We start from the raw sequence: 22,336 nt of genomic DNA on the forward strand, positions 1-22,336 counted from the left end.
TGAGATCTGTAGTTGCATATGTAGGTGCTTCAAAGTTGGGTGTATAGATCTTTACAATTGTTGTATCCTCTTGATGAATTGACCCTTTATCATTTTATTATGACCTTTGTTTTCATAGTTTTTGGCCTAAAGTCTGTTTTGTCTGAAATAAGTATAGATGCCCCCATTCCCCTTTGGCTTTCTTTGCATGTTCTACCTTCTCCTATTCCTTCACTTTCAGTCTATGACTTTTCCATAAGGTGAAAAGACCTAACTATATGCTATATGTAGGTAGCATATAGGTATAGTCTAACTTCTTAAGACTTATTTTGTGGCCTAACATATGATCTATCTTGGAAAATTGTTGGTTTACACTTGAAAAAAATGTGTATTTTGTTGCTGTTGGATGAAATCTTCTGTATATGTATGTTATGTCTGTTTGATGTTGTTCAAATTAATGCTTTTTAAATTGATTTTCTATTTGGATTATCTGTCTATGACTTGTCTATAAGGTGAAAAAGATCCAATTATGTGTTATATGTAGCTAGCATATAGTTGGGTCTTTTAAAAAATTAATCTATTTAGATACTCTATGCCTTTTGATTACAGAATTTAATCCACTTACATTTAAAACAATTGTTGATAGATAAGAACTTACAAGTGCCATTTTGGTATTCGTTTTATGATTGTTTGCAGATCCTTTATTCCTTTCTGTACCTTTGCTTTCTTCCACTGGTTTCATGGCTTTCTGTAATAATATGCTTTGGATCTTTCCTTTTTATCTTTTGTACATCTATTATAGCCTTTTTCTTGTGGTTACCCTAATGCTTACATAAAGCCTCTCATACTTTAAAACTGTCTATTTTAAGCTGATAATCACCCAACTTTGATAGCCAAGAAAAACTCTACACTTTTATTTCCTCTTCTCCTTGTTTGTGTTTGATGTCACAGTTTACATCTTTTAATAATATGCATCCATTAACACATTATTTAAATTTTAGTTGTGTTTAACAGTTTTGCCTTTTAAACTTTTTACTGAAGATTATCATTGACTTGCCCATTGTTATGTCAGTTTTATAGTGTTTTGGATTTGACTTTTCTTTCATTAAAAAGTACTTACTTTTACCAGTAAGTTCTATACTTTTATATGTTTTCATGTCAGTAATTAGCATCCTCTTCCTTAATCTTAAAAATTTGCTCTTAGCATTTCTTCAAAGGCAGGTCTAATACAGATGTACCAGTGATAAACTAGACCCGCCATTCTCTTCTTTTATTTGTCTGAGACAGTATTTATCACTCCTTCCTTTTTTCTGAAAAACAGAGTTGCAATGTATAGTATTATTGGTTGACAGTTTTTTTCTCTTTCATAATTTTGAGTATATCATCTCACTTACTTCTGGCCTAGAATGTTTCTTCTGAAATATTTACTGATAATCTAATAGACGTTCTCACATATATAACAATTTGCTTTTCCTTTGCTGCTTTCAAGGCTCTCTTTTTGTTTTTAACTTGTTTCCTTTTTTAAAAATAATTTAAACATGTATTTCATATTTGGGGAGTCGGACATGTACAGATTTGTTGCATGGGTATATTGCATTATGCTGAGGCTTGGAATATGAATGATCCCATTACCGAGGTAGTGAGCATGGTACCCAATAGTTATTCAACCCTCTTTTCCCTCTCTCCCCCACCACATCTAGTACTCCCCAGTGTCTGTTGTTGCCATCTTTATTTCCATGAGTACCTAATGCTTAGCTCCCACTAAAAGTGAGAACATGTGGTATTTGGTTTTCTGTTCCTTCGTTAACTTGCTTAGGATAATGGCCTAAATATGTATGCATTAGATGTTTGTTGGAGATTATTTTATTGATTATTTGTTTTATTTTATTGATACATAATAATTATACATATGTATGGGACATATAATATTTTGATACATTCATACAAAGAGTAATGATCAAATCAGGGTAATTAGGATATACATTGCCTTAAACATTGATCATTTCTTTGTGTTAGGAACAGTTCAAATCTTTTAGTTAGTTTGAAATATACATTGAATTATTGTTAACTTTAGTTACCCCCGCTGTGCTGGCAAACACTACAACTTTCTTACTCTTTCTTTGTAACTTTATGTTTGCACCCATTAACCAACCTCTCTTGATTCTCTCCTCTACCCTTCTCAGCCTCTTATAACTATCATTCTACCCTCTAACTCCATGAAATCAGCGATTTTAGCTCCCAAAATTTGTCTTTCTGTGCCTAGCTTATTTGACATCATATAATGACCTCTGGTTCCATCTATGTTGCTGCAAATGCAAGATTTCCTTCCTTTTTACAGCTCAATAGTATTCCATTGTGTATATATACCACCTCTTGTCTTTTTTCTTTTTTTAGTTTTTTTTTATAAATTTATATATGTTTATGGGATACAAGTGCATTTTGTTACACATGTAGTGGTGAAGTCAGTGCTTTTAGGGTATATATCACACGAATAATATACATTGCATCCATTAACCAGTTTCTCATCATCTTTCCCCCTCCTACCTTGTCACCCTTCTGAGTCTCTATTATCTATCATTCCACTCTCTACATCTGTGTGTACACCTTTTTAAATGAGAACGTGTGATATTTGTCTTCTGTGTCTGGATTTCTGCAAAAGACATAATGTCATTATTTTTATGGCCAAATAATATTCCATTGGGCTTACTGCATTTTTTAATCCATCTATCCATTGATGAAAACTTATCTTGGCTATTGTTATTAGTGCTACAATAAACACGGGGGTGCAGGTATTTCTTTTATATATTGATTTGTTGATTTGCTTTTTTTGGGAGGGGTGGTAAATACCCAGTAGTGGAATTGCCAGAACATATGGTAGTCTTATTTTTAGTTTTTATGATAAATCTTCTTACTGTTTTCCATAATGGCTATACTAATTTACATTACTACCAAGAGTGTAAGAGTTCATTTTTCTCTGCGTCCTCACCAGCATCTGCTATTTTTTTCCTTCTGATAATAGCCATTCTAACTGAAGTGAGATAATTTCTCATTGTGGTTTTGATTTGCATTGCCCTGATGATTAGTGATGTTAAGCATTTTTTCATATACCAGTTGGACATTTGTATGTCATTTTTTTTTGAGAAATTATTCATGTCCCTTGCCTGCTTTTTAATGTAATTATTTGTTGTGTTTGTTTGTTTTGTTTTGCTGTTTACTTGTTTGAGTTCTTGTATGTTCTGGATATTATTTTTGTCAGATGAATAGTTTGCAAATGTTTTCTCTCATTCTATAGGTTATCTCTTCACTCTGTTGATTGTTTCTTTTGCTGTGCAGTAGCTTTTTAGTTTAATATAGTCCTGGTGTTGGTCCATTTGCACTGGTATAAGGAATACCTGAGGCTGGGTAATTTATGTCTTTTTGGCTTATGTTTCTTCAGGCTGTACAAGAAGCATGGTGCCACTATCTGCTTCTGGTGAGGGCTTCAGGAAGCTTCCACCCATACCAGAAGAAGAAGGGGAGCAGGCATCACACGACAAGAGAGGAGAAAAGAGAGAGGGAAGGGAGGTGCCAGACACATTTTAACAATTAGATTTTATGGGAACTAAAAGTGAGAGTTCACTGAATCCCACAAGAAGGATACCAAGCCATTAGTGTGAAGAGATCCATCCCCATGACTCAAACACCTCCTATTAGGCCCTACCTACAACATTAGGGATCAAATTTCAACACAAGATTTGGAGAGGACAAATAGCCAAATTATATCACTCTGATTTGTCTGTTTTTTCTTTTGTTGCCTGTGCTTTTGAGGTCTTAGCCATAAAATAGTTGCCTAGACCAGTGTTCTGAAGTGTTCACCCTGTTTTTGTAGTGTCAGGTCTGATAGTCTTTAATATATTTTGAGTTTATTTTTGTATATAGTGAGAGATAGGGGTATGGTTTTTTGTTTTTTATTATTATTGTTATTATTATACTTTAAGTTTTAGGGTACATGTGCACAATGTGCAGGTTAGTTACATACGTACACATGTGCCATGCTGGCGTGCTGCACCCATTAACTCATCATTTAGCATTAGGTATATCTCCTAATGCTATCCCTCCTCTCTCCCCCCATCCCACAACAGTCCCCAGACTGTGATGTACCCCTTCCTGTGTCCATGTGTTCTCATTGTTCAATTCCCATCTACGAGCGAGAACATGCAGTGTTTGGTTTTTTGTCCCTGCGATAGTTTACTGAGAATGATGATTTCCAATTTCATCCATGTCCCTACAAAGGACATGAACTCATCATTTTTTATGGCTGCATAGTATTCCATGGTGTATATGTGCCACATTTTCTTAATCCAGTCTATCATTGTTGGACATCTGGGTTGGTTCCAAGTCTTTGCTATTGTTAATAGTGCTGCAATAAACATACGTGTGCATGTGTCTTTATAGCAGCATGATTTATAGTCCTTTGGGTATATACCCAGTAATGGGATGGCTGGGTCAAATGGTATTTCTAGTTCTAGATCCCTGAGGAATCGCCACACTGACTTCCACAATGGTTGAACTAGTTTACAGTCCCACCAACAGTGTAAAAGTGTTCCTATTTCTCCACATCCTCTCCAGCACCTGTTTTTTCCTGACTTTTTAAATGATTGCCATTCTAACTGGTGTGAGATGGTATCTCATTGTGGTTTTGATTTGCATTTCTCTGATGGCCAGTGATGATGAGCATTTTTTCATTTGTCTTTTGGCTGCATAAATGTCTTCTTTTGAGAAGTGTCTGTTCATATCCTTTGCCCACTTTTTGATGGGGTTGTTTGTTTTTTTCTTGTAAATTTGTTTGAGTTCATTGTAGATTCTGGATATTAGCCCTTTGTCAAATGAGTAGGTTGCGAAAATTTTCTCCCATTTTTTACGTTGCCTGTTCACTCTGATGGTAGTTTCTTTTGCTGTGCAGAAGCTCTTTAGTTTAATTAGATCCCATTTGTCAAATTTGGCTTTTGTTGCCATTGCTTTTGGTGTTTTAGACATGAAGTCCTTGCCCACGCCTATGTCCTGAATGGTAATGCCTAGGTTTTCTTCTAGGGTTTTTATGGTTTTAGGTCTAACGTTTAAGTCTTTAATCTATCTTGAATTAATTTTTGTATAAGGTGTAAGGAAGGGATCCAGTTTCAGCTTTCTACATATGGCTGGCCAGTTTTCCCAGCACCATTTATTAGATAGGGAATCCTTTCCCCATTTCTTGTTTTTCTCAGGTTTGTCAAAGATCAGATAGTTGTAGATATGCAGCGTTGTTTCTGAGGGCTCTGTTCTGTTCCATTGATCTATATCTCTGTTTTGGTACCAGTACCGTGCTGTTTTGGTTACTGTAGCCTTGTAGTATAGTTTGAAGTCACGTAGCATGATGCCTCCAGCTTTGTTCTTTTGGCTTAGGATTGACTTGGCGATGCGGGCTCTTTTTTGGTTCCATATGAACTTTAAAGTAGTTTTTCCAATTCTGTGAAGAAAGTCATTGGTAGCTTGATGGGGATGGCATTGAATCTGTAAATTACCTCGGGCAGTACGGCCATTTTCACGATATTGATTCTTCCTATCCATGAGCATGGAATGTTCTTCCATTTGTCTGTATCCTCTTTTATCTCCTTGAGCAGTGGTTTGTAGTTCTCCTTGAAGAGGTCCTTCATGTCCCTTGTAAGTTGGATTCCTAGGTATTTTATTCTCTTTGAAGCAACTGTGAATGGGAGTTCACTCATGATTTGGCTTTCTGTTTGTCTGTTATTGGTGTATAAGAATGCTTGTGATTTTTGTACATTGATTTTGTATCCTGAGACTTTGCTGAAGTTGCTTATCAGCTTAAGGAGATTTTGGGCTGAGACAATGGGGTTTTCTAGATATACAATCATGTCATCTGCAAACAGGGACAATTTGACTTCCTCTTTTCCTAATTGAATACCCTTTATTTCCTTCTCCTGCCTCATTGCCCTGGCCAGAACTTCCAACACTATGTTGAATAGGAGTGGTGAGAGAGGGCATCCCTGTCTTGTGCCAGTTTTCAAAGGGAATGCTTCCAGTTTTTGCCCATTCAGTATGATATTGGCTGTGGGTTTGTCATAGATAGCTCTTATTATTTTGAGATACATCCCATCAATACCTAATTTATTGAGAGTTTTTAGCATGAAGCATTGTTGAATTTTGTCAAAGGCCTTTTCTGCATCTATTGAGATAATCATGTGGTTTTTGTCTTTGGTTCTGTTTATATGCTGGATTACATTTATTGATTTGCATATATTGAACCAGCCTTGCATCCCAGGGATGAAGCCCACTTGATCATGGTGGATAAGCTTTTTGATGTGCTACTGGATTCGCTTTGCCAGTATTTTATTGAGGATTTTTGCATCAATGTTCATCAAGGATATTGGTCTAAAATTCTCTTTTTTGGTTGTGTCTCTGCCTGGCTTTGGTATCAGGATGATGCTGGCCTCATAAAATGAGTTAAGGAGGAGTCCTTCTTTTTCTATTGATTGGAATAGTTTCAGAAGGAATGGTACCAGTTCCTCCTTGTACCTCTGGTAGAATTCGGCTGTGAATCCATCTGGTCCTGGACTGTTTTTGGTTGGTAAGCTATTGATTATTGCCGCAATTTCAGACCCTGTTACTGGTCTATTCACAGATTCATCTTCTTCCTGGTTTAGTCTTGGGAGAGTGTATGTGTCGAGGAATTTATCCTTGTCTTCTAGATTTTCTAGTTTATTTGCGTAGAGGTGTTTGTAGTATTCTCTGATGGTAGTTTGTATTTCTGTGGGATTGGTGGTGATATCCCCTTTATCATTTTTTATTGCATCTATTTGATTCTTCTCTCGTTTTTTCTTTATTAGTCTTGCTAGTGGTCTATCAATTTTGTTGATCCTTTCAAAAAACCAGCTCCTGGATTCATTAATTTTTTGAAAGTTTTTTTTTTTGTCTCTATTTCCTTCAGTTCTGCTCTGATTTTAGTTATTTCTTGCCTTCTGCTAGCTTTTGAATGTGTTTGCTCTTGCTTTTCTAGTTCTTTTAATTGTGATGTTAGGGTGTCAATTTTGGATCTTTCCTGCTTTCTCTTGTGGGCATTTAGTGCTATAAATTTCCCTCTACACACTACTTTGAATGTGTCCCAGGGATTCTGGTATGTTGTGTCTTTGTTCTTATTGGTTTCAAAGAACATCTTTATTTCTGCCTTCATTTCATTATGTACCCAGTAGTCATTCAGGAGCAGGTTGTTCAGTTTCCATGTAGTTGAGCAGTTTTGAGTGAGTTTCTTAATCCTGAGTTCTAGTTTGATTGCACTGTGGTCTGAGAGACAGTTTGTTATAATTTCTGTTCTTTTTCATTTGCTGAGGAGAGCTTTACTTCCAACTATGTGGTCAATTTTGGAATAGGTGTGGTGTGGTGCTGAAAAAAATGTATATTCTGTTGATTTGGGGTGGAGAGTTCTGTAGATGTCTATTAGGTCCGCTTGGTGCAGAGCTGAGTTCAATTCCTGAGTATCCTTGTTAACTTTCTGTCTTGTTGATCTGTCTAATGTTGACAGTGGGGTGTTAAAGTCTCCCATTATTAATGTGTGGGAGTCTAAGTCTCTTTGTAGGTCACTCAGGACTTGCTTTATGAATCTGGGTGCTCCTGTATTGGGTGCATATATATGGGATATCCAGCTCTCCTGGCACCATTATTGAAGAGGGTATCTGTTCGCCAAGGTATGTTCGTGGTGCCTTTGTAAAAATTCAGTTGGCTATAAATCCTTGAATATATATGCTGTCCAGTGCTTCAAGTGCTCTGCAGTGCTTCAATAATCACGGGGATTATTGAAATCCCCGACTATTATTTTATGGGGGTCTCTCTCTCTCTTTAGCTCTAAGAATATTTGCTTTATATATCTGGGTGCTTTGGTATTGGGTGCATATATATTTATGATTGATATATCATCTTGGTAAATTGATCCCTTGATTATTATATAATGTTCTTCTTTTTCTCTTTTTGTGTTTTTAATGTAAAGTCTCTTTTGTCTGCTATTAGTTATTCCTGCATGCTTTTGATTTCCATTTTTGTGGAATAATTTTTTAATTCCTTCACATTCAGTCTATATGTATCTTTACAGGTGGAGTAAATTTCTTTTAGGCAGCATACAGTCAGATTTTTAAAAATCCATTTAACCTGTTTACATCTTTTAATCAGAAATTTAAAACAGTTTGCATTCCAGGTTATCATTGTTAGGTGATAACTTACTCCTGTCATTTTGTTATTTGTTTTCTGATTGTTTCATATATCCGTTTTTCTTTATCCATCTTTTATTGTTTGCCTTTACAATTTGTTGGGTTTTCAAAGTGATAATGTTGGGTTCCTTTTAGTTTTTTTTTCTGTATGCACTCTACTAGTAAATTTTATACTTTTTTGTTTTCATTATGGTAGATATCATCTTTTCACTTCCAAATATAGGGATTCCTTAAGCATTTCTTGTAAGGCCTGTGTAGTGGTGATGAATTCCTTCTGTTTTTGTTTGTCTGGGAAAGAATTTACTTGCCTTTCAGATTCAAATAGTAGCTTTGCTGGGTATAGTATTTTTTGTTGGCAGTTTTTTTGTTGTTGCTGTTTGTTTGTTTTTCTTTTGCACTTGGGATATTTCATCCTATTCTCTCCTGGCCTGTAAGCTTTCTGCTGAGAAGCTACTGTTGGTTTGATGGAGACTCCCTTATATGTGAGTTGACTTTTTCCTTACTGTTTGGAGAATTCTTTCTTTGTATTTGACTTTTGGCAGTTTGATGATAATATTCCTTGGAGGAAGCTTTTGGATTGAATCTGTTGGAAGATCTGTGAGCTTCCTGTATTTGAACATCCATATTTATTGTAAGACTTGAGAAGCCTTCATTTAGCTCTGCTGTGGTCTTTATTGTTTATTTATTATGTAAGCTATTATATTTAATAATATAAAATGGTTTTCTATTCCATTGGCTTTCTTCTCACCCTATGGGACACTGAAGTTTTGAATATTTTGTCACTTTATAATGTTTCATGTGTTACATAGGCTTCGTTCATTCTTTTTTTACTCTTTTTTGTTTTTTTAGTTTTGTCTGGCTGGGCTATCTCAAAAGACCTGTCTTCAGGTTTATAAATTCTTCACTCTGCTTGACCTTCTCTATTGTTGGAGTTCTCAATTATGCTTTTTCATTCATTAAATATTTAGTTCCATGATTTTTTCTTTATAATGATGTTTATCTCTTTGTTGAATTTCTTATTCAGATTATGAATTTTTTAATTCATTCGTATTGTTTATCTGGGTTCTCTTGCACTGTATTTCTTTAGTATTACCATTTTTAATTAATTTTTAAGTATTTCATATATTTCCTTTTCTATGAAATTTGTTACTAGAGAATTATCGTGTTGCTTTGCAGGTGTCATGTTTCCTTGCTTTCTCTTATTTCTTGGGTTCTTGCATTTACTATCTGCACACCTGGTGTAACAGTCACTTTTTCTAATTTTATGAATTAGCTTTTATAGGGAAAGCCTTTTTCCTATAGTCACCTGTAAGGAAATCAGATTAGCAGCAGATTTCTCAGCAGAGGGGATGTCAGCAGGGCTTCAGGGATCTATAGATGCACTAGCTGTAGGGTCTCAGGGTACAATGTATTCTCATGAGGACTTGGCTCTCAAAACCTATGTAACTATAGTATTGGTTTGGTAGGATGCTTTGGTTTTGTTTCTGGCAGGGCATAGTAGTGTGTTCTCTGTACCATTCCTTTGGCTGTAATCAGTATCATTAATGTCTTGGAGTTCCTCTGTGGTTTAAGCTGCCGTTATTAGTGGAGGTTATGGCAATGCATTGCTGTGGATGGGATGCTAGGCATGCTGGTCCTCAGGTGCCAGTGGTGGTGGCGTCAGTATGCGTAACATTGGCAGTGGCAGTAGTGGTGGTGAGCCAACCCTCAGGCCCATGAGTGATGCATGCTGGAGCCACAAGTGGCAGTGCAGGACTGGGCAGGCCAGTCCCTGACCCCTGAGAAACACACCTGGGTGCAGACTGCAAGAAAGAAATTGGCCTTTCCTAATGCTCCTGGATGACATGCACATGCTACAGTGGGGGACAGGGTGAGCTGATCTTCAGGGTTTTGGAAGGTGTGTGTGTGTATACCTGCAGTCGGCAGGTGGGTTGGATCAGTCCCCAGGTCCAGGATGATACATGCAAGTACTGGTTGCAGCAGCAGTGGCTTTCAGGGCGCAATATAGTCTGGTGAGGCTGGGCTCTCAAAATAGCAGAATGCTGCAGCTGCTTGGGTTTTGGGGGGTTTATGGGACAAGGATGGGCCTGTCTTTGGGTCCCTGGATGCTGTATGCAAGCACCAGTGGTGGTGGGCAGGACACAGAATCCAGAGGACATGAAAAGTTGCTGCATCTGTGGTGGGTAGAGCAGCCCTGTCCTCATGTCCCCTGATGGTGCATGGGGATGCCAGCAGTGGCAGGCAGGATGGACCAATCCTCAGGCCTCCAGATGACCTGTGTGGGTATAGGCAGCAGTGGTGATGTGCAGGACAAGTCTCTCCTCAGGTCCCAGGATGACATGTGGATGGGCCCATAACCAAGGCCCTTGAAGGCACTTGCAGGTGCGTGGCAGCATTGCTCCTGTGAGGGGCAGGGTTGCTCTGCATGGCAGTGGTCCTAGGCAGGTGGCTCTCAAGCCCTGGGGAATATACACTGTGTCTCGCTTTTTTCTCGTGGCAGCCTCTCTGGTGTGCTGTACCACATGTTCCCTGGGGTGTAAGGCACTGCATGGGCTAGAGTAGTGGAAACTCAGCTGCACTGCCATGTCCAGCTAGTGTCATGATACTGCAGTCCTCGGGAAGGACACAGGGGGATGTCAGCAGAGCTTCAGTCATGTAAATGCAGGAGCTTTTAGTCCTCAGGGCACAGTGTAGTCCAGTGAGGGCTAGGCTCTCAAAATAGCACAGTATTGCTGCTGTTTGGGTCTTGGAGGGGTTACAGGACCCAGCGTGAACTCCTTCTTTGAATTAATCCAATCAAGTGAACTCGAAGCAGCTCCTATTCCAGTCTCAGGGCCTGTGAGAGCCAAAGGGTTCTCCTGTGTTAGGAATTTAGGAGCGGGCGGTGGGAATTTAAACCACTGGGGATCTTTTGTTCACCTTTTTCCCACAATGGGAGGTTCCTCCTGACTCTGAGCTGATCCTGAGGGGCCAGCTACTTCACTTCTCTCTCCTTCCTCGCCTCAGAGGTTCTCTGTCTCTTCCCTGCTGAATTCCACTGTTCTCTCCCAGATGCTGTATTCCACATGTGGTTACCTACTTGGTGTTTAGGTCCCTCTATGTGGAGGAGGCAAGTGCCAGGTACCTCTAGTTTACCCATCTTGAAGTCTCCTGCAAGTGCCAGGTACCTCTAGTTTACCCATCTTGAAGTCTCCTGCAAGTGCCAGGTACCTCTAGTTTACCCATCTTGAAGTCTCCTGCACATTTAAAATGTTGATATATATTGCCAATTTTTCCCTAATGGGAAAAGCAGTGTATATTTTACTTTTTGTCAGTCTGACAAATATCTCATTAAATTGTCATTTCTTTAAATATGAACATAGTTATACATTTTTCACATGTCTAAAGGCCATTGTAAATGAGAATTTCTTATCCTCTGACTTTTTAATGAACTAGTTTATTAATTGTTATTAATTTATAAAAATCATTTGAATATTAAGAAAATTTAACTATTTGTCAGAAGTGCTCTAAACATTTAGGTAGCTTTTAACATTATTCAATTGAAATTTTACAGTGAATATTAATTTTCTAATATGGTGAATACTAGAGCTGCAACTCCGTCATAATGTGTAATCTTATTCTCCAAGTGTCTTTTCTTCTTATGGCTTTGTTTTATTATTTCATAGAAAATAAGACATCATCTTACTACTTTGCATGCTTTTAAATTAAATTTATCTTCTGCTCTTCAGCTGGTTTTTCAGAGATCTGTCTTAACCTTGGTGACAGTGTCTGTCAACATATGCCAGTCAGGTCACCTGCATTATATTCATCTGAATGCTTATATGCACCTGAATGCTTATTCCAGACTTACCAAATCTCTGAGAGTAGGGGTCAGGAATCTGCATTTTAACAAGCTCACACTAAGGTTTGTGAACTCCTACTCTAAATAATCCAGATGATTATTTAGAACAATTTTTCTTTGTTTTTAATTTCTTTTCATGAGAATTACCCTGTTTTCTTTTCTTTTCTTTTTTTTGAGACGGAGTCTCACTTTGTCGCCAGGCTGGAGTGCAGTGGCGCGATCTCGGCTCACTGCAATGTCCACCTCCCGGGTTCAAGCCATTCACCTGCCTCAGCCTCCCAAGTAGCTGGGATTACAGGTGCGTGCCACCATGCCCAGCTAATTTTTATATTTTTGGTAGAAATGGGGTTTCACCCCGTCTTCCTCTGCCTCCCAAGGTGCTGGGATTACCGGCATGAGCCACTGCGCCCAGCCCTGTTTTCTTCACGTTACTTATTTTCTGTCTTTGCCATTGCATAGGATGTTAAGGTTATTTTAATTGTGAGAAACACTCTCCCTACAATGCAAAATGCCACTGGAATTTCTTTGTCTCCCTCTCACCTTTTTACCTACCTTTTACCAACAGAAACACACATATTCACGGAACATACACAAACACACACAGTACATACACACACACACATGCACGCTCACACACTTCCTGGCTAGTTATCTTCTGGAAGTGGTCTTCCATACCTTTCATATATTGAATTATTTGTTGCAGGGTTGGGAAGGATTATGAATCAGAACTCTGGCTTCCCTGAAAAAAAAAAAAAAAAAACCAGCATCTAGGAAGCTGATGATTGGCTACACAGTTTTCTCTTATATGCATTCATACCTGGCAAGCAACTGGAGGTGAGGAAGAGATGAACAGCAAGAGTAAGGATTATAATGGGAGACATGGTCTTAGGTGCTCAAACACATCTGAATGGGTCATTGTATTGCAGTTTTATAAATCCAGTTGTTTTGAAAATTTCCCCTAGGTCCTAGCCATGGTTATTGATTGGTTTTACTTTTTAGCGAGCATGCAAGTATTCATAATTTTCTGTGTTCACTTATGCGTTTTCACTGTAAAATTGAGACATGATACATTAGGAACTCCTATCCAGATGTTATTTTAAAACCATGAGCTGAAATTGAACATGTCGGAACTAAAATGGCATACAGAGAAAGGAAATTTAGACTTATTAAACAAATACATTATCAATAAAGTAAGTAAATAACTATTCCCGCCAATAATACATTTTAAATTGATCAAATATTTAGGATGTTTTTACTTCCTGTCAAAATATAAACTAAGTGAACATGTTTTCACTTTATCTTCATGACCTATCAGTTGGGCCCATCTCCTTGGTAAATAATAAGGAGATGAAGGCAAACTCAGAAAAGCTAAGGAAAAAATAGCTTAGTTGAAATCTACCAAAAAGAGAAATTCCTACAGTTTGTTTTTGTATGCTGTAAATCATTGATAGAAATCAATTTCCTCCCACAAAAAAGGATCTCAATTACAGGTTACATTTAAATAAGTAATGAGAAAATGTACCATAAATTTCAAGAGATAAAATCCACAAAGATTTGAGTGTTTTAATAAAAAACTATAAGTAATGATTTTGTAATAAAAGTTATAAGATTCTGAGACATACTTGAAACTGATTATTTATGAGTGGTTAATTTGAACTATTATGGATGAATTTTTTTTTTTGTTTTATCAACAATTCTTAGAAAAAAAATTGTTGGCCTTTTATTTTAATACAGAAAAAAAAAATGAGTAAGATGCAGCAGTGACTTTTTCCCATTGGAAGCTATAAACCAGCAAAGTTGTAGGCCAAGTCCAATGTTGATTAGTCTGATTGATGATCCACTTCATTCCCAGTAAGACCTAGAAGAAAATGAAGAAATGGAAATGGCAAAGAAACTGGATACAATCTTTACATTCTTTCATCCATTTATCTATTCATCTATTCATCCATCTATGGTTCTAAGCAAACAAGATTGAGCAAGGATACAAAATTTCAATAAGTTACCATTTCTGGTCTCAGGTTATTTTAGTAGGAAAGAGGTGAGAGGTAAGGCTATGTAGTGGAAAGACACAGAACCAAGATTAGACTTCATGCCTCACCGCTTTTACCACAATCATCACTGCTACCACCCAAGTGTCCAAGCTGCCCTGTCCCTTGTTCTACTGCAGTAGCCTTCTGCATCTCCTTCTGCCTCCACTTTCTCATCCCTGTCTTCTGTTCACCAGATAGCAACCGAAGTCATGTTTTACAGATGTAAATCAGACCAAAATCATGCAGTTTTATTCCATAACTCTTAGAGGAAAATGTCTCAGTCATGGGTCACAAGATCCTATGTGACCTAGTCCGGGTTTCTCTCTGAACCCAGATCTCAACACTCTCCTGAACTCACTTTGCTTCAGTCACACTGGCCTCCTTGCATCTCTTTGAGCTTGTCAAGCACACTTTTTTGCTTGAGGGCCATTTCACTGTCTGTATTCTCCACCAGGAGTGCTCTTCCAGAAGATGGCTCTGTGGTTTGCTTTTTGACTTCATTCAGTTCTGCTCTCTTGTCATCTCATGAGCCACCTTCCGTGAGCACCCTATCAAAAACGGCACTCCAGGCCCACTTCCTCCCCTTACATTACATTATATATTTTTTTTCCAGAACACATACCTCACATTATACTTCACATTATATTGAATGGCATTTATTGTCTGCCACTTGTCACTATATTATAAGCTCCATGATGGCAGGGACACCGTGTCTTTTTCTTTGCTGTATTTCCTGTATAGAAAATAGTACCCAGTGGCCGGGCACGGTGGCTTATGCCTGTAATCCCAGCACTTTGGGAAGCTGAGGTGGGCGCATCACTTGAGGTTAGGAGTTCGAGACCAACCTGGTCAACATGGTGAAAACCCAGCTCTATTAAAACACACACACACACACACACACACACACACACACACACACACACAATATCAGTGTGGTGGCGGGCGCTTGTAATCCTAGCTGCTCCAGAGGCTGAGGCAGGAGAATCACTTGAACCCCCAGGAGGTGGAGGCCGCAGTGAGCCAAGATCGCGCCACTGCACTACAGCTAGGGTGACAGAGCAAGACTCCATCTCAAAAAAAAAAAGAAAAAGAAAAAGAAAAGAAAAGAAAAAAGAACATAGTACCTGGTTCATAGTAGAATAGTCAATAAATATATGTTGTATAAAGGAATGAAATCCACATTTTAGTCCTTAGTTCTAATTCTCACAGATATACTTTGTACTATATTTGTAGGATTATGGGTAAATATGCAAAGTAAGTGAAACTTATTTTTTTTAATACACTTGGTCAATGATTTGTCAATTAATGCCAAGAGCTTTGGACACCTATCTTTTATCACTATGATCCAGCCTGTTGGCTGTCTCTTTTTTAAAAATGCTCTTTCTCTTTCCATCCCATTCTTTTTCTTTATAACTATCCATCTCTATTTCCAACATCAGATTATGTGGATCTACCTGTATACTGCTTCCTAATTTTTCAGGTCTATGGCTTGGACAAGTCATGCAGCATTCTTCCAAGTCATATCATGGAGTGACTCTTCCTCTAAACATACCAGTATGGCTTTAGATCTAGACCAGAACTATATATAAGCCAAGATTCAAGTAGGTCAATCAGAGAGTATATCTAAGAGGATGTCCAACTGGAACATACCTCATAGATCAAGGCCAGAATTCTAAGTGGATCAATCAGAGAGTATATCTATGAGGAATGTCCAACCTCACATCATTCCTGGTTTAATGAACCCAGGGATCCTGGATTCATTCCGGGTTTCCGCTGAGGAGTTGTTTGTAACTATGAGCAGAACTACCAGCTGCTACTCCTCTCAAGAGTAAAGCTTCCTTTGGCATGAGTTTCAGTGGTCATAAAGTAAGGCACTATTTCTTTAATTTTCTTTGCTTTTTTTCCTGGTATTTTGCTAAGATTTGATATCAGAAATGTGTCATGAAAGAAACTTCTATATCTTTTTTCTTACCCTACAAAAATTAACTATATTTGTTCCTCCAAAGTCATTGATTCTAAAGAAAGTTTATTACCATAATGGCCAGGCACAGTGGCTCACACCTGTAATCCCAGCACTTTGGGAGGCTAAGGCGGGTGGATTACTTGAGGTCAGGAGTTTGGGACCAGCCTGGCTAACGTGATGAAACACCATCTCTACTAGAAATACAAAAGTTAGCCAGGTGTAGTGACACTCACCTGTAATCTCAATTACTTAGTAGGCTGAGGCAGGATAATTGCTTGAACTCAGGAGGTGGAGGTTGCCGTGAGCCAAGATTGTGCCATTGCACTCCAGGCTGGGCAACAGAGCAAGACTCCATCTCAAAAAAAAAAAAAAAAAAAGAGAGAGAGAAAAGAAATTTGATTACCATAATTCACAATTGTGACTAATCTTTCCTTTTTGCCTATTTTCCTCTCTAGAGGATTTACATTGGTCCAGATGATTTTTCCTGACATATTATGTATAGTCATTTATTTTTTCATTTTTATTACTCTAACCTTTAACCTTGTTAACACTATAGCTTACTTTTGGCAGCCAGGATTTTGATGATTTCTTGCCTCCAAAGATATCCCAACATTATAAGATCTTTATAAAGTTTCTCTAAAATGGAAAATGGTAACTCATCCTACCTTATTTTTTCAACTTCTAATTACATGGCTTACCATTCTTAGCATATAAAAAAGAACTCATGATCCCATCTAAATATTGTTAATGTGAAGTTATAATTACCTTGGAAATGCTTACATGTGTTTTGTATCTATCATAGTCTGTCATAGTTTAGAACCAACGTTTCTTGGTGATAAAATTTTGTGTTTGTGAGCACACAATAGCTAGTAAAACATTATACATACTGAGTCCTAATACAGGCTTTTTATTTCATATTGTTTCCAGACCATTCATATTACCACCTATTAGAGCTAGAGCAGGCTGTGAAACATGGAGAGGGATGATTAAAATAGTCTTAATGAAATTATATGTTACAAACTATAGGATAAAGCAGTGTTTATGCAATAAAATGATGTCACAAAGTAAGGACTGGAAAACAACACTGTGATGATAGCAGCAAATTTTCCTTTGGCATGAGAATGGGTCAAGAATATACCATTCCTGTTATGTAAACCAAAACATAATTGTACACTATACAGAAAAAAACTCATGAATAAACACTGACTTTCTGAAGAAAATACATTATTTTCAAGTGAATGCTGGTAAGCACCATTTAAAGGAAAATAGTCACATTCTTCCCAATTGCCAAGCCTTTTCCTTGTACAGTTTTAATGAACCATTTTTATTCTGGTAGTAAAATATTCATATTTCTCATTGAAATTCAAAGATTAAATTTTGTACAAAATTATACTGCAGTGTGGAAAACTAATTAAATGTTTTATTTTGTAAATGTAATGAGCTAGTTAAATCTTTGTTGCCAAAATTAAAAATGTAGGAGGATTGATGGCTAAAGAAATTCTAAGAGTCATTCACATCAGTTGAGATTGATGCCATTTTGTCAACGCAGTCTACCACTAAGCAGAAGATAATTTGAGTAGAAATAAAGGTAATTTGAACTATATTTTTGAATTTGATATGACAATATCTTACATTGATTATTTGGTAGGCATTAGTTAGGATATAATTGTAGTTTATTTTAAATATCTCCTGTATAATATGTGATTACTCATTATGGAAGGCATATATGAACACATAAGAAAAACAGGCACTTGGATTTTGGAACAATAACAGCTCACTTTTTATAGAATCATTTAAGAGGCATTAACTACCCAGAATGTAACTGAGAGACCATAAATATGAAACAAGGATGACAGGAAGGTAAAATATGTATTAGATTATCCACAAAGCCTATGTATTTTACTTGTATGATTACTCCCCATTCAAAGCCTGTATACTTTTATCTTAGCATGAACTTAACAAATTTGATTAACTGGTTTTCTGTGCAGTGGTGCATCAATTCATAGTGGAGTCAGCTAGAGTTACACTGATACAGTTCCAACAGGGCAAGGAGACAGCCTCAATGTATGTGTGTATATATACATCTATATGTATGTATATGTATGCAAGAAGAAAGAAGCAGGAAATTAGAAAGCAGAGCACTCTGGAGGATAATTAATAAGTGGGTATTAAGCTTGGAAAATCTTGTTGTGATGTAGCAGAGCCCGAAATTCAATCATACAGCAAGGAAGCCTGGAAAATGTAGTCTGGTTGTGTACTTGAGAGGAAAAGGACATAGTTTGGTAACCAGTTAGTTAAACCTGCCACAAATACTGGGGTTCATGATGATTTCTTTACTACAAGTCACTGCAAACAAACCAACAAAATCTTATGTTTAGTATTTGCCACTTAAGGGCAAACATCACAGGTAGATCTCATTATATAGAAGCATATCATTTCTTTTCCTTTTTGTTTGTACTGTCCTCAAGATCAGACTTGTATCACCAATTAACTCAATGTATTGAAAATCTTTTATTATATCAGCTGAAGTGCATAATGCATGAAAAAACCCAATTACTCTTTTGTTGAACTGGCAGAATGGGCAAACAGATACTGAGCTCCCCTGTTTCTGTCCACAGAGAACAATAAATATCAGCTGATAGTGCATGAGAGAAATATAGCATAAAGGGATAAAGATTAATTCCCATGGGTTTAGAAGCAACTTTGTAAGGAGGAAACTATTAGTAATTTTTCTAATGTTTTTTCCCAGCAAAGAGGCTGGTAAAACCCTGATACTTAGAGTTATCATAGCAGGTACACTCTTAGGAACTAGAATGAGTAGTCTCTAGATAAGAATAAAACTAGTTTTAATTCTTTAGAAAGATTTAGGTATCTTTCCTATCTCCTTTCCCATATCCATCCTCAACGGGAAGACTTGTGAAGTGAAGAAGTGGTCTGCCTATGTGTGGCTGCAGTAAAGTAGACAGAAGTGTTTCTTTTGTGGGAACAACAGGAATGAAGAGACTGCAGGAATGTAGGGAGTTTGCAGAGTCCAGGAGGATGAATTGGAGGAGATCTATAAGTTCTGAGCAGAGCAGCCAGATAAGGAGGAAGAAACAACTCGAATGAAGAACAGATGGGTTAAGCAAATAAACTGAAGGTCTTGTCTGAAAAACTGACCAGAATGCGGCCTACTGCTGGCTTTTACCTGCTTTCCAAAGTGTAGAGGCTAATGCATTGCAAGGGACAGGGATTGGGAAACTTTTTTTTTTTTTTAATGGCATGGCATAAATTCAACATTCACCCAGACTTACCACCAAAATATTTAAAAACATGAGTAGAGAGACAGGAAAAAGCTCAAGGTTTTAATTGGAAACATAGTTACATAATTTTGCGGACATGCACACATCTTAAATAGTATCCCATTTAAGTAAGAAAAATGTCTTGTTTTATGTTTCTTTTGACATAAATTCCTCTCTCCCACTAAATACCACTATCAGCAGATCATTTCATTATTAAGTTGTTCACTTAAAGCACAAAGTACAGCTAAATTCATCTCCTCCAGGAGACCACAACATCCTGTACCTGTTGAAAATCAAGGCACTTGCCATATTGTATTGAATTGAAAGTTAACCTATCACCCTTTCCTCCCTAAGCTCCATCCACTTCAGATCAATGTGTTTATATTTATCTTTCCAATGCCTCACATGCAACCTGGGGCAAGAGACACACCCAGTAAACATTTTTTGGTAGTAAATGAAACTGAGTTGCTTTTTTCTTTAGCATTCTCTTCATGTACAAATGCTCTTGGAAGAAATAACACATTAATTCAGGCTCATTCCTAACATTTGCAGAGGCAAGAGCAGAGATGAAGATCCACATATCATAGACCTAAATAGTTATAATTTATAAATCTAACTAATAAACTGTTAAATAAAACATATCCTAACTTCCTACCAAAGAAAAAAAAAACCTTCATATCAACATGATAAAAGTTGTACGTAATAGCAGTTATATTTTAAGATGCTAAAAGCTGGAAAAATGCAAAAGTTAAAATGTAATTATCAATATGCATATTTGAGTGTTGTGCTTAGATTGGTAATATTTTTGTTTTTAAATAAATGTATGCATAAATCAGTATATTTTTTCAGAAAATATACTTTCTCACCTTTATTTTAGCAAAATCACTAATTTGTTCTTACAATAAAAATTTTCAAATATTTTGCATTTGGCTTAATGTGGTGCCAAACAATACCTTTCCTAAGTCACATGATATCTGCTTGCTTTCATTATTTTCTGTTTTTAAAATTTAGGCACACCTGGCCGGGCGCGGTGGCTCACGCTTGTAATCCCAGCACTTTGGGAGGCCGAGGCGAGGGGATCACGAGGTCAGGAAATCGAGACCATGGTGAAACCCCGTCTCTACTAAAAATACAAAAAATTAGCCGGGCGTGGTAGCGGGCGCCTGTAAGTCCCAGCTACTCGGAGAGGCTGAGGCAGGAGAACGGCGTCAACCCGGGAGGCGGAGCTTGTAGTGAGCCGAGATCACACCACTGCACTCCAGCCTGGGCGACAAAGCGAGACTCCATCTCAAAAAAAAAAAAAAACAATTTAGGCACAGCTTCATTTTGAAATGTTTTCTCTCTTTTTGCTTTTCAGCCTTTACTTTTTCTACTCTACTTATATATTTTCTTTTTCTACCTAATCATAGTTTACACACCTTGTTAATATTTAAAGGATTAAAAAATAAAAGGTTGCCGTATTCCAAACACACATTTGAGTCTATAGTTTATACAAAGGTTCAATTTAAACTTTCAAATACAAAAATTAAAACAAAATTATCTCTATATGTGTTCTCAGATACAGTTTATATATAGTTTTCAGAAAGTTTTTTCTAAAGTACCCAAAATATTTATTTAAATGAAAACAAAATACAAATTATTAATATTAGATATAAATTTCTAAGGTAAATCATTTGAATACAGCTAAAATTTAGTTAAACCTCATGTATCTAGATTTTAAAAATAAAATAAAACTATTGACGATTTTAACATTAAATGGCCATCTAGTTGGCAAAGAAGTATCAGGCTTCATGTGTATTAACATAGAAATTTACATGCATAAATTTAAACATAATATGAATTATTTAATACTTAACATAGTTCTCAGCCATTATGTGCACCTGTTTTGATTAATGGTACTGCAGTGATTTATGAGTATCTTCAGACACATACAGTTGAACCAAAGGAAAGTAAGCAAGTGGGTGCTTGTTAATGATGCTTTATTATGCAATAATCTGCTGCATTTCTGCTATCCAAAGGAAGAATTTGGCAAGTTAATTAGTTTGCCCCTCCTCTTACCTAAGTGCTTCCAGAGCACAAATTTCTCCCCACACTCCAAAGCAGTATCTTTCTGTTGTCAGCAATGGTACAACCCGCAAACCTTGGTAGCATTTGGACATTGTCACCTTTTGTTTCTAGGACACAGGAGGAAAAATGTTCCAAAATGTTTCTCTGGGTCTTAGAGGGTGTTAATCATAAGAGTAGGTGATGTTACTCACAAGAGGAAATATTTAGTATTCTGGCTTGTTCTGTGCCAGCACCAAGTGTAAGATCCCAAGTGATAGAGGAGCCCAAGAGCTATTTAATGATGAGTCTATATTTGTGATAAGTTGAACCTTCTAAATTCATCAGTCGAGCGAAGGTCTCCATGATCTGGGTTTCAGGGTAGTATTGTGTGAAATTTCTACCTGAGTTTATCGAGTAAATGTTTTCTCTTAAAGAGCACAGGGATATTAGACATCTGAAGAAAGACGTTAGGGGAGAGCTTACACTGAATGGTGAAAACAGTGAAATGAATTTGGAGGGAGCTAAAGCAAAATATCATCTTGACTAAAATCTTGTTTGGGAGTTTGGTCTAGAAGTATTAGTTTATTACTCTTGGTTCTATGTGAGTACATGTCTTTATGTTCCCCTCCCTCCCTTCCTTCCTCTCTCCCTCACTCTCTCCTCTCTCTCTCTCTCTGCTCTACAACTTGTCTTAAATTAATCATTGTTCAGATAATTTGGAAATGTTTGACCTGGGGTTGAGTTCTCTCTTATGTTCACGATTGGGATTTTACTCCCTCTATATTCCGGTTTTGAAAAGCAGGGATGCCTTTAATTTGTTTATAACAATCTAATTCTTCAAATAGTGTTTTAAGAATTTAGCTTGGAATGTAAAGTATAGGATGTTTCTGCTATAAATCAAAGTCCTTAGGAGACTCACAGACCTCAAGCAGAATTTCTCAGAGGGCACATTCAACCTGGATATA

General features: G+C 37.1%; 1 protein-coding gene and 1 long non-coding RNA gene across 5 annotated transcripts in view; one reads left to right on the forward strand and one right to left on the reverse strand.

The window, feature by feature from the left end:
• Positions 1–22,336, forward strand: part of UNC13C (unc-13 homolog C) — a 787,554-nt gene that overhangs the window by 635,346 nt on the left and 129,872 nt on the right. The gene's annotated exons all lie outside the window — the stretch shown is intronic.
• Positions 13,757–22,336, reverse strand: part of LOC107968627 (uncharacterized) — a 28,914-nt gene continuing 20,334 nt past the window's right edge. Inside the window, exons 5-7 of one of the 3 annotated variants that reach the window (XR_008539589.1) lie at positions 21,384–21,499; positions 16,278–16,399; positions 13,757–13,909 (exon numbers count right to left, since the gene is read on the reverse strand). This is a non-coding gene — a long non-coding RNA (uncharacterized LOC107968627). Of the gene's footprint in view, positions 13,910–15,031; positions 15,152–16,277; positions 16,400–21,383; positions 21,500–22,336 lie in introns of those variants that run through there. The other 2 variants (XR_008539590.2, XR_008539591.2) reach the window with 2 other exon arrangements.

The sequence above is a fragment of the Pan troglodytes genome, chromosome 16, assembly GCF_028858775.2.
Source record: "Pan troglodytes isolate AG18354 chromosome 16, NHGRI_mPanTro3-v2.0_pri, whole genome shotgun sequence".
In the NCBI taxonomy this organism is placed as follows: Eukaryota; Metazoa; Chordata; class Mammalia; order Primates; family Hominidae; genus Pan; species Pan troglodytes.